Below are 16,308 nucleotides of genomic sequence, written 5' to 3'. Positions count from 1 at the left end.
GTCAGGGAGGATGAGGCCCTGTTCTAGCAGTTGAGGTGTGAAAACCAAGGGAGGAGAAACTGCTTTTGTAGTTGGCAAGCCATTCACAGTCTTTGTTTAATCCTGAGCTGATGGTGTCAAATTTGCAGCTGAACTGAAGCTCAGTGGTTTCTCTTTGAAGTTTGGTCCTGAAGTTTTTTCGCTGCAGGATTGCCACCTTAAGATCTGCTATAGTATGGCCAGGGAGGTTGAAGTATTCTCCTATAGGTTTTTGTATATTGCCATTCCTAATATCTGATTTGTGTCCATTTATCCTTTTCCGTAGAGACTGTCCAGTTTGGCCGATGTACATAGCAGAGAGGCATTGCTGGCATATGATGGCATATATTACATTGGTGGACGTGCAGGTGAATGAACCGGTGATGGTGTGGCTGATCTGGTTAGGTCCTGTGATGGTGTCGCTAGTGTAGATATGTGGGCAGAGTTGGCATTGAGGTTTGTTGCATGGTTTGGTTCCTGAGCTAGAGTTACTATGGTGTGGTGTGCAGTTACTGGTGAGAATATGCTTCAGGTTGGCAGGTGCCTGTGGGCGAGGAAAGGCCTGCCACCCAAGGCCTGTGAAAGTGCGGGATCGTTGTCCAGGATGGGTTGTAGGTCCTTGATGATGCGTTGGAGGGGTTTTAGCTGGGGACTGTATGTGATGGCCAGTGGAGTCCTGTTGGTTTCTTTCTTGGGTTTGTCTTGCAGTAGGAGGCTTCTAGGTAGACGTCTGGCTCTGTTGATCTGTTTCCTTATTTCCCCGTGCAGGTATTGTAGTTTTGAGAATGGTTGGTGGAGATTTTGTAGGTGCTGGTCTCTGTCTGAGGGTTTAGAGCAGATGCGATTGTACCTCAGTGCTTGGCTGTAGACAATGAATCGTGTGATGTGCCCGGGATGGAAGCTGGAGACATGAAGGTAGGCATAGCGGTGGGTAGGTTTTCGGTATAGGGTGGTGTTAATGTGACCATCACTTATTTGCATCGTGGTGTCCAGGAAGTGGACCTCCTGTGTAGATTGGTCCAGGCTGAGGTTGATGGTGGGGTGGAAGCTGTTGAAATTGTTGTGGAATTTTTCCAGCGACTCCTTCCCATGGGTCCAGATGATGAAGATGTCATCATTGTAGCGTAGGTAGAGAAGGAGCGTGAGTGGAGGAGAGCTGAGGAAGCGTTGTTCCAGGTCGGCCATATAAATATTGGCATATTGTGGGGCCATGCGGGTGCCCATAGCGGTGCCACTGATCTGGAGATATAGATTGTCATCAAATTTGAAATAGTTGTGTGTGAGGATAAAGGCACAGAGCTCAGCAGCCAGTTGTGCTGTGGCATCATCAGGGATACTGTTCCTGATAGCTTGTATTCCATCTGTGTGTGGGATGTTCGTTTAGAGAGCCTCTACGTCCATGGTGGCTAGGATGGTGTTTTCTGGAAGGTCACCAATGCATTGTAGTTTCCTCAGGAAATCAGTGGTGTCACGGAGATAGCAAGGAGTGCTGATGGCATAGGGTCTGAGTAGAGAGTCCACATATCCAGACAGTCCTTCAGTGAGAGTGCCAATGCTCGAGATGATGGGGCATCCAGGATTTCCGGGTTTGTGGATCTTGGTTAGTAGATAGAATAATCCTGGTCGGTGCTCTAAGGGTATGTTGATTTGTTCCAGTATTAGTGAAGGGAGTGTCCTGAGTAGACGTTGCAGTTTCTTTGTGTATTCCTCAGTGGGATCTGAGGGAAGTGGTCTGTAGAATTTAGTGTTGGAGAGTTGTCTGGCGGCCTCCTTTTTGTAGTCAGACCTGTTCATGATGACAACAGCACCTCCTTTATCAGCCTCTTTGATGATAATGTACATAGTATCTTTCCCCAATTTGAACCTTAGAGTCCAAAAGTTGGGGTACCAGCATGAATTCCTCTAAGCTTAATTACGTGCTTAGATCTGATAAGCTGCCACCAATCAGGAATTCCAGTGCCTGATACACTCTGGTCCCCCCAAAACCTTCCCTGGGGACCCCCAATACCCAGACCCCTTGGATCTTAACACAAGGAAAGTAAACTCTTTCCCTCACCCGTGCCTCTCCTAGGATTTCCCTCCCTGGGTTACCCTGGAAGATTACCGTGATTCAAACTCCTTGAATCTTAAAACAGGGAGGAATGTCCCTTCCCTTTCTCCCTCACCCAGAGGCAATACAGATTCAAGCTCCGTGAATCTAAAACAAAGGGATTCTCCCTTTTCCCCTCCCTGTTAAGTACAGACTCAATTCCCTTGAGCCTCAACAAGGGAAAAAAATCAAACAGGTCTTAAACACAAAACTTTTAATAAAAAAAAGAAAGAAAAAGGTAAAAATTATCTCTGTAAGTTAGATGGTAAAAGTTACAGGGTCTGTCAGCTTATAGAAACTGGAGAAAAAGCCTCCTCCAGCAGAAATATAATTTAAAATACTTCCAGCAAACTACACATTTGCAAATACAGAAAACAATCAAAAGACTATAACCGCCTTTCTTACTAAATACTCACTATTCTGAATATATAAGAGACTGTAGCAGGGAGATTGGCAAGAAACCTGGTTGCACGTCTAGTCCCTTCCAGGACCCAGAGAGAACAAAGCCAACCCAAAAAATACAAACAAAGGCTTCCCTCCGCCGAGATTTGAAAGTATTTTGTCTCCTGATTTGTCCCCTGGTCAGGTGTTTGGTTCCCTGTTTGTTAACCCTTTACAGGTAAAAGAGACATTAACCCTTAACTATCTGTTTATGACAGGAGTGTCCTGAGTAGATGTTGCAGTTTCTTAGTATTCCTCAGTGGGATCTGAGGGAAGTGGTCTGTAGAATTTGGTGTTGGAGAGTTGTCTGGCAGCCTCCTTTTGGTAGTCTGACCTGTTCATGATGACAACAGCACCTCCTTTATCAGCATCTTTGATGATAATGTCAGGGTGGTTTCTGAGGCCGTGGATGGCAATGCGTTCTACACAACTTAGGTTATGAGGCAGGCGATGTTGTTTTTCCACAATTTCAAATATGATGACAATCTATATCTCCAGATCAGTGGCACCGCTATGGGCACCCGCATGGCCCCACAATATGCCAATGTTTTTATGGCCGACCTGGAACAATGCTTCCTCAACTCTCGTCCACTCACACCCCTTCTCTACCTGCACTACATTGATGACATCTTCATCATCTGGACCCATGGGAAGGAGACTCTGGAAAAATTCCACAACGATTTCAACAGCTTCCACCCCACCATCAACCTCAGCCTGGACCAATCTACACGGGAGGTCCACTTCCTGGACACCACAGTGCAAATAAGTGGTGGTCACATTAACACCACCCTATACAAAAAACCTACCGACCGCTGTGCCTACCCTCATGCCTCCATCTTCCATCCCAGGCACACCACACGATCCATTGTCTACAGCCAAGCACTGAGATACAACCGCATCTGCTCTAACCCCTCAGACAGAGACCAACACCTACAAAATCTCCACCAAGCATTCTCAAAACTACAATACCCGCACGAGGAAATAAGGAAACAGATCAACAGAGCGAGACATCTACCAAGAAGCCTCCTACTGCAAGACAAACCCAAGAAAGAAACCAACAGGACTCCACTGGCCATCACATACAGTCCTGTCATAACCTTAGTCCCAGATTTGGACCTTAGCGTCCAAAATATGGGGGTTAGCATGAAAACCTCCAAGCTTAGTTACCAGCTTGGACCTGGTACTTGCTGCCACCACCCAAAAAATTAGAGTGTTTTGGGGCACTTTGGTCCCCCTGAAAAACCTTCCCTGGGACCCCAAGACCCAAATCCCTTGAGTCTCACAACAAAGGGAAATAATCCTTTTTCCCTTCCCCCCTCCAGGTGCTCCTGGAGAGATACACAGACACAAGCTCTGTGAAACTACACAGAGTGACTCCCCCTCTCTGTTCCCAATCCTGGAAACAAATAGTACTTTCCTATTCCCCCAGAGGGAATGCAAAATCAGGCTAGCAAATCCAACACACAGATCTCCCCGATTTCTTCCTCCCACCAATTCCCTGGTGAGTACAGACTCAATTTCCCTGAAGTAAAGAAAACTCCAACAGGTCTTAAAAGAAAGCTTTATATAAAAAGAAAGAAAAATACATACAAATGGTCTCTCTGTATTAAGATGATACAATACAGGGTCAATTGCTTAAAAGAATATTGAATAAACAGCCTTATTCAAAAAGAATACAAATCAAAGCACTCCAGCACTTATATTCATGCAAATACCAAAGAAAAGAAACCATATAACTTACTATCTGATCTCTTTGTCCTTACACTTAGAAACAGAAGATTAGAAAGTAGAACTACTTCTCCAAAGCTCAGAGAAAGCAGGCAGGCAGAAAACAAAGACTCAGACACAAACTTCCCTCCACCCAGAGTTGAAAAAATCCGCTTTCCTGATTGGTCCTCTGGTCAGGTGCTTCAGGTGAAAGAGACATTAACCCTTAGCTATCTGTTTATGACAAGTCCTCAGCTAAAACCCCTCCAACGCATCATCAGGGATCTACAACCCATCCTGGACAATGATCCCACACTTTCACAGGCCTTGGGTGGCAGGCCAGTCCTCGCTCACAGACAACCTGCCAACCTGAAACACATTCTCACCAGTAACTGCACACCACACCATAGTAACTCTAGCTCAGGAACCAAACCATGCAACAAACCTCGATGCCAACTCTGCCCACATATCTGCACCAGTGACACCATTACAGGACCTAACCAGATCAGCCACACCATCACCGGTTCATTCACCTGCACCTCCACCAATGTAATATACGCCATCATATGCCAGCAATGCCTCTCTGCTATGTACATCGGCCAACCTGGACAGTCTCTACGGAAAAGGATAAATGGACACAAATCAGATATTAGGAATGGCAGTATACAAAAACCTGTAGGAGAACACTTCATCCTCCCTGGCCACATAATAGCAGACCTTAAGGTGGCCATCCTGCAGCAAAAAAATTTCAGGACCAAACTGGAAAGAGAAACTGCTGAGCTTCAATTCATCTGCAAATTTGACCATCAGTTCAGGATTAAACAAAGACTGTGAATGGCTTGCCAACTACAAAAGCAGTTTCTCCTCCCTTGGTTTTCACACCTCAACTGCTGGAACAGGGCCTCATCCTCCCTGACTGAACTAACCTAATTATCTCTAGCTTGCTTGCATATATATACCTGCCCCTGGAAATTTCCACTACATGCATCCGACGAAGTGGGTATTCACCCACGAAAGCTCATGCTCCAAAACCTCTGTTAGTCTATAAGGTGCCACAGGACTCTTTGCTGCTTTTACAGATCCAGACTAACACGGCTACCCCTCTGATACTTGAGTCCCACCTAGTTGGTCCACGTAGACTGTGATCCTGCAGGAGCGAGTGGGTGGTGGGAGGAGGAGGTGAGGCTGTGGAGGCTGATGTCTCAGGCACTCAGGGCAGTGCAAAAGGAGGTTGGAGAGGAAGAAGTGGGTGAAGGGAAGGCAAGGTGCGAGAACATGCTCATGAAATGCCCAGCTGAACAGGAGCTGCTGCTGCAGATGGCTCCTGGACTTGCCCAGAGGCCAGAACTCTAATTTAGACATAACCGAGGATTGAAACAGTCCCTTGGGTGTTCAGTTCACCTGGCAGTGAAAGCTCCGGCTTTCAGCCGTCCACACTCAGCTGACATGCAGCCAGGGATGGGGGCCTGCAGAGCCAGGGCAGCTAAATCTGGGCCTGGAGAAACAGCTCAGTCAACAAAGCTGGACCGGGGCCAGAGATCTGTTGGTAGAAGAGCAGCACAGGCCAGCTGGAGGGTTCGGCTGGTCCTGCCCGAGAAGTCCCACCCACCTGCACCTCAGCACCAGGGCTAGGTGCCGTAGCAAGGAGACACGCTGCCCCTCAGCACAGGGAGACAGGGAATGGGGCCCAGCAATGGCTTGCTGCGAGGGGTGAGCACTGAGGAGTCTGTCTAACAGCCTCTGGGGAGAGAGGATCAGGGGAGTTCTGGCCTCCCAGACCTTGTTGGGTGACTTTAAACGAGGAGACGGTAACTCTGCCATGCAGCCGTTGCACAGGCAGCAGAAGGTGAAGCTGCCTGGAGCCAGCATAGTAGTCACATAATCAATGGTCTGCATGCTAGGGGGATGGGGATGGCGACTGTTCTCTTCTAGACCAGGCAAGCAGGAGAGAGAGCCTCTGACAGGCTGCCACCGTGTGCCTCTGCTCTGAGCATTGCAGCCAGGGCAGCGTAATGGTCCTGGGCAGGGGAAGGTGACCACAGGCAGGGTGGGGCACAGGCGGGGAGCTAAGGCTCCTCTCCTCCCCAAACCTACCCCAGTTTGGTCCCTGGGAGGCACAGCGGGGCTGACGTGGGCTCCTGCCTGTCAGAGCTGAGGGAGGCTTTCCAGGGGCCTGGCTGAGGGAGGGATTTTTTTCCTCTTGGTCAGGAATGCCAAGCGCTTCCCAGCTGTCCCCAGCAATCTGCTCTGCCCTGACGCTGCGTCAGGGTGTCATCAAGGTAGGAGACACATGCCTCAGACGTGAGCCGGGCTGTCGCGGGCCTCACAATCTTTGTGCTGGCCACGGCACCAAAGGCAAAGTGTGTGGAACCAGAGCGGCTGTCCCAGGTGAATGGGCAGCACAGAACAGGTCTGGCAGAATGACCAGCTGGGACATTCAAGGGAAGCAGGGCCAGGGCACTGTCCCCTCTGGCGCCCAGCACCCCAGAAATCCACCTGCTCCCCAATTTGGCCACATGCTGTAAGAGTGGCTGCTCTGCCCAGGCTTTCCACAGGCTGCCTCCAGTTCCCCCTGCCGCTCTCCGTGAACCCTTTGTCTGTCCTTTACAGCCACCTGGGGATTAGCTCTCTACCCACAGGCACTGGATCTATGTTGCTCAGATGCTCGGCTCTGTCCAGTGAACCCAGAGATTACGGGGTTGGGCACCATAAGGAAACAGGAATAAATATGTTACAGTAAAGAAGACAAGGAGGATGTGAAGTCAGTTGGTCCAGTAAAAGATATGATCGCACTCACCTTTTCTCTCTGATGTCTCTAGTATCCTGGGGCCAACATGGCTACATGAACGCTGCAGCCAGGAACTAAGACAATACTTTGCTACAAGCTGCCCTTCCATCCACTGCAAATGCTGCATTCTGGCTAGAGCTGAATCCCCATAAAGCTCCCACACTCAGCGAATGTGAATTGTGGGCGGGTTTGAATAGCTGCAGTGGCCAAGATGTTCCAATCCAGGTGCCTCAGGTTAGGCTCCTAAGTCCCTATTCATCACCAACTGTCAGGCACCTAGACATGGGCCATGCAGCCACACTTTAGTCCCCACTGCTGGAAACCGTGGTCACGTTTCTCTCTGAAGAGTGAAGCTTTGAATTGAGCTGCACTGTTCGGAGTACGTATGGGGAGCGAGGCTGTGCAGGTACGTGTCTGCACTGTGTGGGGGTGGGTGCATGCACGGAGCCCCCATCAGTCCCTTTCAACCTCAGTGTACTGATTATTTTGAAGACCAGTAGTTTGCAAGCTCCTGTCTCTGGTGGCCCTGTGACAGAAGGCGAAGGATCCCAGCCCGGCTTCTGACTTCTCCCTGGCTGGCAGGGGATGGGGTAGCAGGCTCTGTCTGTGGGGGGAAGGACCTCACAGGTCATTCTCTATTATCCCCTTTGCCTGGCCTTCAGAGCAGCTTTTACTCCAGCCTGTGAATGGCTGCTACAGCAAGAGCAGGAATGTGCCAGGATCAGAAATCCCAAATGCCCCTGCAACCTCATAATCGCCACAGCCAGCTGGAGCTTCCAGACAAATGTGGTGCCATTTAAAGCTCAGTTTCTGGGGCTCCTGTGCTGAGAATAACCCTGCAGTTCCATCCCTGCAGCAGCCGGAGTCATGGGGGCTCTGCTCCGGGCAGGCTGTTGTATAGCAAGATGCCAGCGGTGGCAATATCCCTACGGAACCAGCCCTCTGGTGCAGCTGCTCTGGGCACTCTGGTGGCGTGGGTGTTAATGAGAGAGGGACATCGCATTATTTCAGTGTGATCCTCAGGGCTCCTGCTGCTGCGTGACAAATTCCAGCCTGAGCCCCTGGTCTTTATAACTCACTAGGGATCAGAAGGGAGCTGCCAGGCCTGGCAGCAATGCAGGTACCTGCCAGAGCTGAGAGAAGGCTGATGTGTCTCGGCTGATGTGTCTCTCCATCCCCATTGCTCCTTGCACTATGCTCACTGTCTGCTCCAGTTCACTCTCCATCCCCTTCTTAAAACTGGCTCCTCTGCTCACCTGCCCACCCCAATGCTTCTTTCTTTGCAGAGCTCCGGAGGAGACAGCTTTCTCCTTTCGCACAGCAATATTCTGGATCATTTCCCTCACCATTTGACCGTAAATGGGTGATGTGGCATGAAGCTTCCCTATTTACAACCCCCTCCTCCTGCCTGCTTGCTCTGAGCACAGTAACCCGTCAGCCCTGGGTCTGCACTGTGCATGGACCCAGCTCAGGCTTCTTTCACTCTATCACCCCATCTTCCATCGTCCTGTACTCTTCCCCCCACCCCACGAGTCTCACCTCAAAACGCAGCTCCCTGCTACTTCTGAGGCCCTGGCAGCCAGCCACACCTGCCGTGTGTGTAGCAATGACCTGGGACAGGTGGGGACCCACCACCACAATGGAGTTTATGGATGCTGGTAATCAGGGCTGAGCTGTGACCAGCACTGAGGAGAGAGAAATGATCCAAAGGGACCTGGCGAGGTGAGAAATGGGGGCAGATCGTCGGGCAACTGCATGCCAGTAAAGCAGTCAGGAAAGCAACGTCTCTCTCGCCCACCCTTCTCTGTGTGCCTGAGCAGAGGGGACAGCAAATGAGCCAGGAGTCTGCAGCATGATAGCCCCCGGCCATGCAGTTTTGTGATGATTGCCCTGAATACAGTGTTCGGTTCCAGGCTCCTCTGTACCAGAAGCGTGCTAACACCTGGTGAGGAAATCAGGGACCAGTAACTAACATGATGCTGGGGCTGGAACCAGTCCTGGATTTCCGTCTCTGTGCTGCACCCAAAGATGTGTCAGGTGCCTCCCAGTGCACTGAACAAGAGGAGGCCCTGCCCCACAGCATGTAGGAACTGGCCGTTACCCACGCAGGGGAGATCACGCCCCAGGTGGGCCAGGCCAGATGGGCTGCACATCAGACAGTGCAGTGACTGGAGTGTCTCATGTGCTGCTCAGTGGATAATTTCACTCTAATTCCTTCCCCTGCGACCCTCGTGGCAGACGTGACTTTTTAGGAGGCATTGGAAGGCAGTAAGGGGTGAAGCCTGGTATGCTGGTTTGGGAGGGCACTCCTTGCATAGGCCGTGGGCAGTTAAATACTGGTAGCTGAGCTAACTGAAGGGACGGCGATGGGGTTACTCTGTAGCGGGGGCAGGGACCTTGGGAAGGGTGAGGCACGGTTGGTACAAGGGGTCGTAATTAAATTTAATTGAAATTAAAAGTGAATAGTGGACATGTAGGCAGAATGTTAGGGCACATTCCCCAGCAGCAACATGTATCAGGCTAAGGAATCATCTTCTGGGGAGGGGTCAGGAGCCCCTTGTTCCCTGTGGGGTGGGGAATGGATCCAGCTGGGGCACCCCACAGCATTGGACTGGCCAGAGCCCTGGAAAATGGATTGTAGGGAAGACTCCTGCCCTGGCCCTGGAGATGAGCTGGAGGGAACCTGGCAGGGCTATTCCTGTTCTATGATTACAAATACTAGTTATAGACCCAACCCCATCGCAACGCCTCTCTCCACCCACTTTGGCTGCGTTTACTGCATCACCACCCCACTCCCATCCCCAGTGGCTGCACCCTGTCTGTCCTCTCCAGCCCTCCAGTAACCCATCCACGCCCGGGTAACCCCCCCACTCAGCCCGCTCTACCAGCAACAGCTCCAGCACTGCCATAGCCCTTCAGCCCAATCAGGTCCTGCCCCTCAGCCTCCCGCCCAGCTCCTCCACTCTTGCTGTTGCCCCAGCCCCTCCTTGCTCGCTCACCCAGCCCAAGCTCTTGCTTGGTCTGGCTCACAATGGACACACTTATGAACTGTTCAATGTGTGTGATTTCTAGAGGCGCTTGTATCTGAGGGTTTTACATGGGTCACCTGTTGCATATTGTTGATTTTGAGCAGAATGCATTCTGGGTGCCTTGAACCCACAGCCCGCGGCGTCTGTGTTGCCTTGGGAAGTGTGGCCACAGGCAGAATGCAGCCACGGAGCGCTGTGCAGTGAGCCTTGTGGGCCACGCTGGCAAGAGGTGGGGGTCTCTGAGGGGTGCACTACAGGAGTACAAGGGCAGATAGTCAGCTCATGGTATTACCTGCTTTTGGAGTGAGAACTGGAATATATGCTCCGTTGCTGAGCTCAGGGTTTGCATCTCTCCCTGCAGCAGTGATTTGAAGGCAAAGCCTGGCTGCTTTTCGGCTGCTTCATGCTGCACAAGGAGGGTTGATTGCTTGGTTTGTTTTCAAAGGCTTTTTCTGCTGCTTTTTCCCCTTAGACTCTCCAGAATGATGCTGGGTAAGGCTGGGGGAGCAAGGGTATTGGCACGTTCATGAGGTGCTCTCACACCTTGCTGGGGGCTGAGGTGCCCTTGCTCAGCATAGACTCTGCTGGGTCTAAATGGGGCCTGGCCCCTCATGGAAACACAGCAACAATGACCCCTGCTGGCCCACCCTCCCTCCCCAGGACACGAGCCCTGGTATTGTTTCTCCTTGGAGAGGGCTGAGGGGTCCCTGGCATGTAGGGCCGTGTGGTGCTGTGGAGGGGGCTGTGTGGGGAGCTCAGCCTAGTTACCTGGGCTGGAGGGAGGCAAAGGGTGTGAAGGAGAGAATGAGAAGCTGGGCTCTGAGATTCAGAGGCTGGGATTCAGGAGGGAGCTAGTGAAGGCTTTGAGAAGTGGGCAGCCAGGCTGAAGAGCAGGAGGGGGATGTCCAAGGGGCATGGTCAGGTTCTGCTAGTGGGTTAGAGAAGAACATCATTATGGCAACAGGCCTCATACAAATTAAAATGAAATAAGAACGACCAGACTGGGTCAGGCCAAAGGTCCATCTAGCCCAGTATCCTGTCTGCTGACTGTGGCCAATGCCAGGTGCCCCAGAGGGAATGAACAGGTAATTACCAAGTGATCCATCCCCTGTTGCCCATTCCCAGGATCTGGCTGTCAGAGCTTTGGGGACACCCAAAGCATGGAATTGCAACCCTGAGCATCTTGGCTAATAGTCATCGATGGACCTCCAGAAACTGATCTAGTTCTTTTTTTAACCCAGTTATATTTTTGGCCTTCATAACATCCCCTGGCAGTGAGTTCCACAGGTTGACTGTGCATTGTGTGAAAAAGAACTTCCTTTTGTTGTTTTAAACCTGCTGCCTATTAATTTCACTAGGTGACCTCTGGTTCTTGTGTTATGTGAAGGGATAAATAACACTTCCTTATTCACTTTCTCCACACCAGTCATTATTTTATAGACCTCTTTCATATACCCCCTAATTCATCTCATTTCCAAGATGAAAAGTCCCAGTCTTTTTAATCTCTCCTCATATGGAAGATGTTCCATACTTTTATTGCCCTTCTCTGTACTTTTCGATTTCTAATATATATCATTTGAGATGGGGCAACCAGAACTGCGCACCATATTCAAGGTGGGGATATAACATGGATTTAGCTAGTGGCATGATAATTTCTGTCTTATTATCTATCCCTTTCCTAATAGTTCCTAACATTCTGTTAGATTTTTTTGACTGCCATTGCACACTGAGTGGATGTTTTCAGAGAACTGTCCATGATGACTCCAAGATCTTTCTTGAGTGGTAACAGCTCATTTAGATCCCATCATTGTGTAGGTATGCTTGGGATTATGTTTTCCAATGTGCTTTACTTTGCATTTATCAACATTGAATTTCATCTGCCATTTTCTTGCCCAGTCATGCAGTTTTGGGATGTCGCTTTGTAACTCTTCGCAGCCAGAGTATAAACTGTTCAGGAAGGACAGGTATGGGAGGAAAGATGGAGGAGTTGCATTGTATGTAAGGGAGCAGTATGATTGCCCAGAGCTCCTGTATGAAACTGGAGAACAGCCTGTCGAGAGTCTTTGGGTTAAGTTTAGAGGCAAAAGCAACAAGGGTGATGTTGTGGTGGGCGTCTGCTATAGACTGCCAGACCAGGAGGATGAGGTAGACAAGGCTTTCTTCCGGCAACTAGCAGAAGTTTCCAGATCACAGGCCCTGGTTCTCATGGGGGACTTCAAACACCCTGACATCTGCTAGGAGAGCAATACAGCGGTGCACAGACAATCCAGGAAGTTTTTGGAGAGTGTTGGGGACAACTTCCTGGTGCACGTGCTGGAGGAACTAACCAGGGGTCATGCTCCTCTTGACCTGCTGCTTACAAACAGGGAAGAATTGGTAGGGGAAGTAGAAGTGGGTGGCAATCTGGGCAGCAGTGACCATGAGATGATTGAGTTCAGGATCCTGACAAAAGGAAGAAAGAGTAGCAAAATACAGACCCTGGACTTCAGAAAAGCAGACTTAGATTCCCTTAGGGAACTGATGGGCAGGATCCCCTGGGAGGCTAATATGAGGGGGAAAGGAGTTCAGTAGAGCTGGCTGTATTTTAAAGAAGCCTCATTGATGGCTCAGGAACAAACCATCCCGATGCACAGAAAAAGTAGCAAATATGGCAGGTGACAAGCGTGGCTTAACAGTGAAATCTTCAGTGAGCTTAAACTCAAAAAGGAAGCTTACAAGAAGTGGAAATTTGGACAGATGACTAGGGAGGAGTATAAAAATATTGCTAGAGCATGCAGGAGTGTAATCAGGAAGGCCAAGGCACAATTGGAGTTGCAGCTAGACAGGATAAGAAGGGTTTCTACAGGTATGTTAGCAACAAGAAGAAGGTCAGGGAAAGTGTGGGACCCTTACTGAATGAGGGAGGCAACCTAGTGACAGGTGATTTGGAAAAAGCTGAAGTACTCAATGCTTTTTTTGCCTCAGTCTTCACAGAAAAAGTTGGTTTCCAGACTCCTGCCCTGGGCACAGGGCCGGCTCCAGGCCCCAGCATGCCAAGCGCGTGCTTGGGGCGGCATGCCGCGGGGGCGCTCTTGCGGTTGCTGGGAGGGCGGCAGGCGGCTCCAGTGGACCTCCCGCAGGCGTGCCTGCGGAAGGTCCACTGCTCCCGCGGCTCTGGTGGAGCATCCGCAGGGACGCCTGTGGGAGGTCCACGGGACCAGCGGACCCTCCACAGCCACGTCTGCAGGAGATCCACCAGAGTCGCGGGACCAGTGAGCAGCAGAGCACCCCTGCAGCTTGCCGCCGTGCTTGGGGTGGCAAAATGGCTAAGGCCGGCCCTGCCTGGGCAACACAGTATGGGGAGGAGGTGAGCAGCCCTCAGTGGTGAAAGAACAGGTTAAGGACTATTTAGAAAAGCTGGACGTGCACAAGTCCATGGGTCCAGATCTAATGTATCCAAGGGTGCTGAGGGAGTTGGCTGATGTGATTGCAGAGCCATTGGCCATTATCTTTGAAAATTTGTGAGGATGGAGGGAGGTCCCGGATGACTGGAAAAAGGCAAATATAGTGCCCATATTTAAAAAGGGAAAGAAACAGAACCCGGGGAACTACAGACTGGTCAGCCTCACTTCAGTCCCCAGCAAAATCATGGTCCTCAAGGAATCCATTTTGAAGCACTTGGAGGAGAGGAAGGTGATCAGGAACAGTCAGCATGGATTCACCAAGGGCGAGTCATGCCTGACCAACCTGATTGCCTTCTATGATGAGAAAACTGGCTCTGTGGATATGGGGAAAACGGTGGATGTGATAGATCTTGACTTTAGCAAAGCTTTTGATGCAGTCTCCCACAGTATTCTTGCCAGCAAGTTAAAGAAATATGGGTTGGATTAATGGACTATAAGGTGGATAGAAACCTGCTAGACTGTCAAGCTCAACAGGTAGTGATCAATGGCTCGATGTGCAGCTGGTATCAAGCGGAATGCCCCAGGGCCGGTTTTGTTCAACATCTTCATTAATGATCTGGATGATGGGATAAATTGCACCCTCAGCAAGTTCTCAGATGACACTGAGCTGATGGGAGAGGTAGATACACTGGAGGGTAGGGATAGGGTCCAGAGTGACCTAGAAAATTGGAGGATTGGGCCAAAAGAAATCTGATGAAGTTCATCAAGGACAAGTGCAGAGTTCTGCACTTAAGATGGAAGAATCCCATGCGCTGCTACAGGCTGGGGACTGACTGGCTAAGCGGCAGTTCTGCAGAAAAGCACCTGGGGATTACAGTGGACGAGAAGCTGGATATGAGTCAGCAGTGTGCCCTTGTTGCCAAAAAGGCCAATGGCATATTGGGCTGCATTAGCAGGAGCACTGCCAGCAGACTGAGGGAAGTTATTATTCCCCTCTATTCAGCACTGGCGAGGCCACACCTGGAGTTTTGGTCCCCCCATTACAGAGGGGATGTGGACAGATTGGAGAGAGTCCAGCGGAGGGCAACAAAAATGATTAGGGGGCTGGGGCACATGACTTATGAGGAGAGGCTGAGGGAACTGGGCTTATTTAGTCTGCAGAAGAGAAGAGTGAGGGGGGATTTGATAGCAGCTTTCAACTACCTGAAGGGGGGGTTCCACAGAGGATGGAGCTCAGCTGTTCTCAGTGGTGGCAGATGACAGAACAAGGAGTAATGGTCTCAAGTTGCAGTGGGGGAGGTCTAGGTTGGATATTAGTAGGGTGACTAGACAGCAAGTGCGAAAAATCGGGACGGGGTAGGGGGTAATAGGAGCCTATATAAGAAAAAGACCCCAAAATCGGGACTGTCCGTATAAAATTGGGACATTTGGTCACCCTAGATATTAGCTAACAGTATTTCATTAGGAGGGTGGTGAAGCACTGGAATGGGTTTCCTAGGGAGGCGGTGGAATGGGATGGTGGTGGAATGAGTGGCTTGGATGATTTAGTTGGTGTTGATCCTGCTTTGAGCAAGGGGTTGGACTAGATGAACGCCTGAGGTCTCTTCCAACCCTGATATTCTATGATTCTGTGATTTAGCCTTGACTTAACTATCTTGAGTAGTTTTTGTGTCATCTGCAAACTTTGTCATCTCACTGTTTACCCTTTTTTTCAAGACCATTTATGAATATGTTGAATAGGACTGGTCCCAATACAGACCATTGGGGGACACCACTATTTACCTCTCTCCATTCTGAAACCTGACCATTTACCCTTTATTTCCTGTCTTAACCAGTTACTGATCCATGAGAGGACCTTCCCTCTTATCCCATGACAGCTTCCTTTGCTTAAGAGCCTTTGATGAGGGACCTTGTCAAAGGCTTTCTGAAAATCTAAGTACATTATATCCACTGGATCCCCCTTGTCCACATGCTTGTTGACCCCCTGAAAGAATTCAAATAGTTTGGCAAGGCATGATTTCCCTTTTCAAAAATTGTGTTGACGCTTCCCCAACAAATCATGCTGATCTATGTGTCTAACTATTCTGTTCTTTACTATAGTTTCAAACGATTTGCCCAGTACTGAGGTTAGGGTTACTGGCCTGTAATTACCAGGATCCTCTCTGGAACCTTTTTAAAAAATTGGCATCACATTAGCTATTTTCCAGTCATCTGGTACCGAGGCTGATTTAAATGATAAGGTTACATACCATAGTTCTTAGTTCTGCAATTTCATATTTTAGTTCCTTCAGAACTCTTCCATGAATCCCATCTGGTCCTGGTGATTTATTACTGTTTAATTTATCAATTTGTTCCAAAACCACCTTTACTGACATCTCAATCTGGAGCAGTTCCTCAGATTTATCACCTAAAAGTATGGTTCACATCCTTTGCAATGAAGACTAATGCAAATAATTCATTTAGCTTCTCCACAACAGCCTTGTCTTCCGTGAGTCTTCTTTGGCATCTCCACTGTTCAGTGGCCCCACTGATTGTTTGGCAGCTTCCTGCTCCTGAGGTAATTAAAAACATTTTGCTGTTAGTTTTTGTGTCTTTTGCTAGTTGCTCTATTTATTGCCTGCCTAATTATACATCACTTGCCAGACTTAATGCTTCTTTCTATTTCCCTCAGCAGGATTTGACTTCCAATTTTTAGAAGTTGCCTTTTTGCCTTTAACTGCCTCTTTTACTCTGTTGTTTAGCCACAGTGGCATTTTATTTATGTGGGGTTTTAAAAGTTTCCAAGCAGCTTCCAGGCATTTCACTCCTGTGACTTTTCCTTTTGATTTGTGTTTAACTAGTTTCTGGTGTATG

Source organism: Gopherus flavomarginatus, chromosome 3 (genome assembly GCF_025201925.1).
Source record: "Gopherus flavomarginatus isolate rGopFla2 chromosome 3, rGopFla2.mat.asm, whole genome shotgun sequence".
NCBI classification, from domain to species: domain Eukaryota; kingdom Metazoa; phylum Chordata; order Testudines; family Testudinidae; genus Gopherus; species Gopherus flavomarginatus.
Note: the sequence above shows the minus strand (reverse complement) of the source record.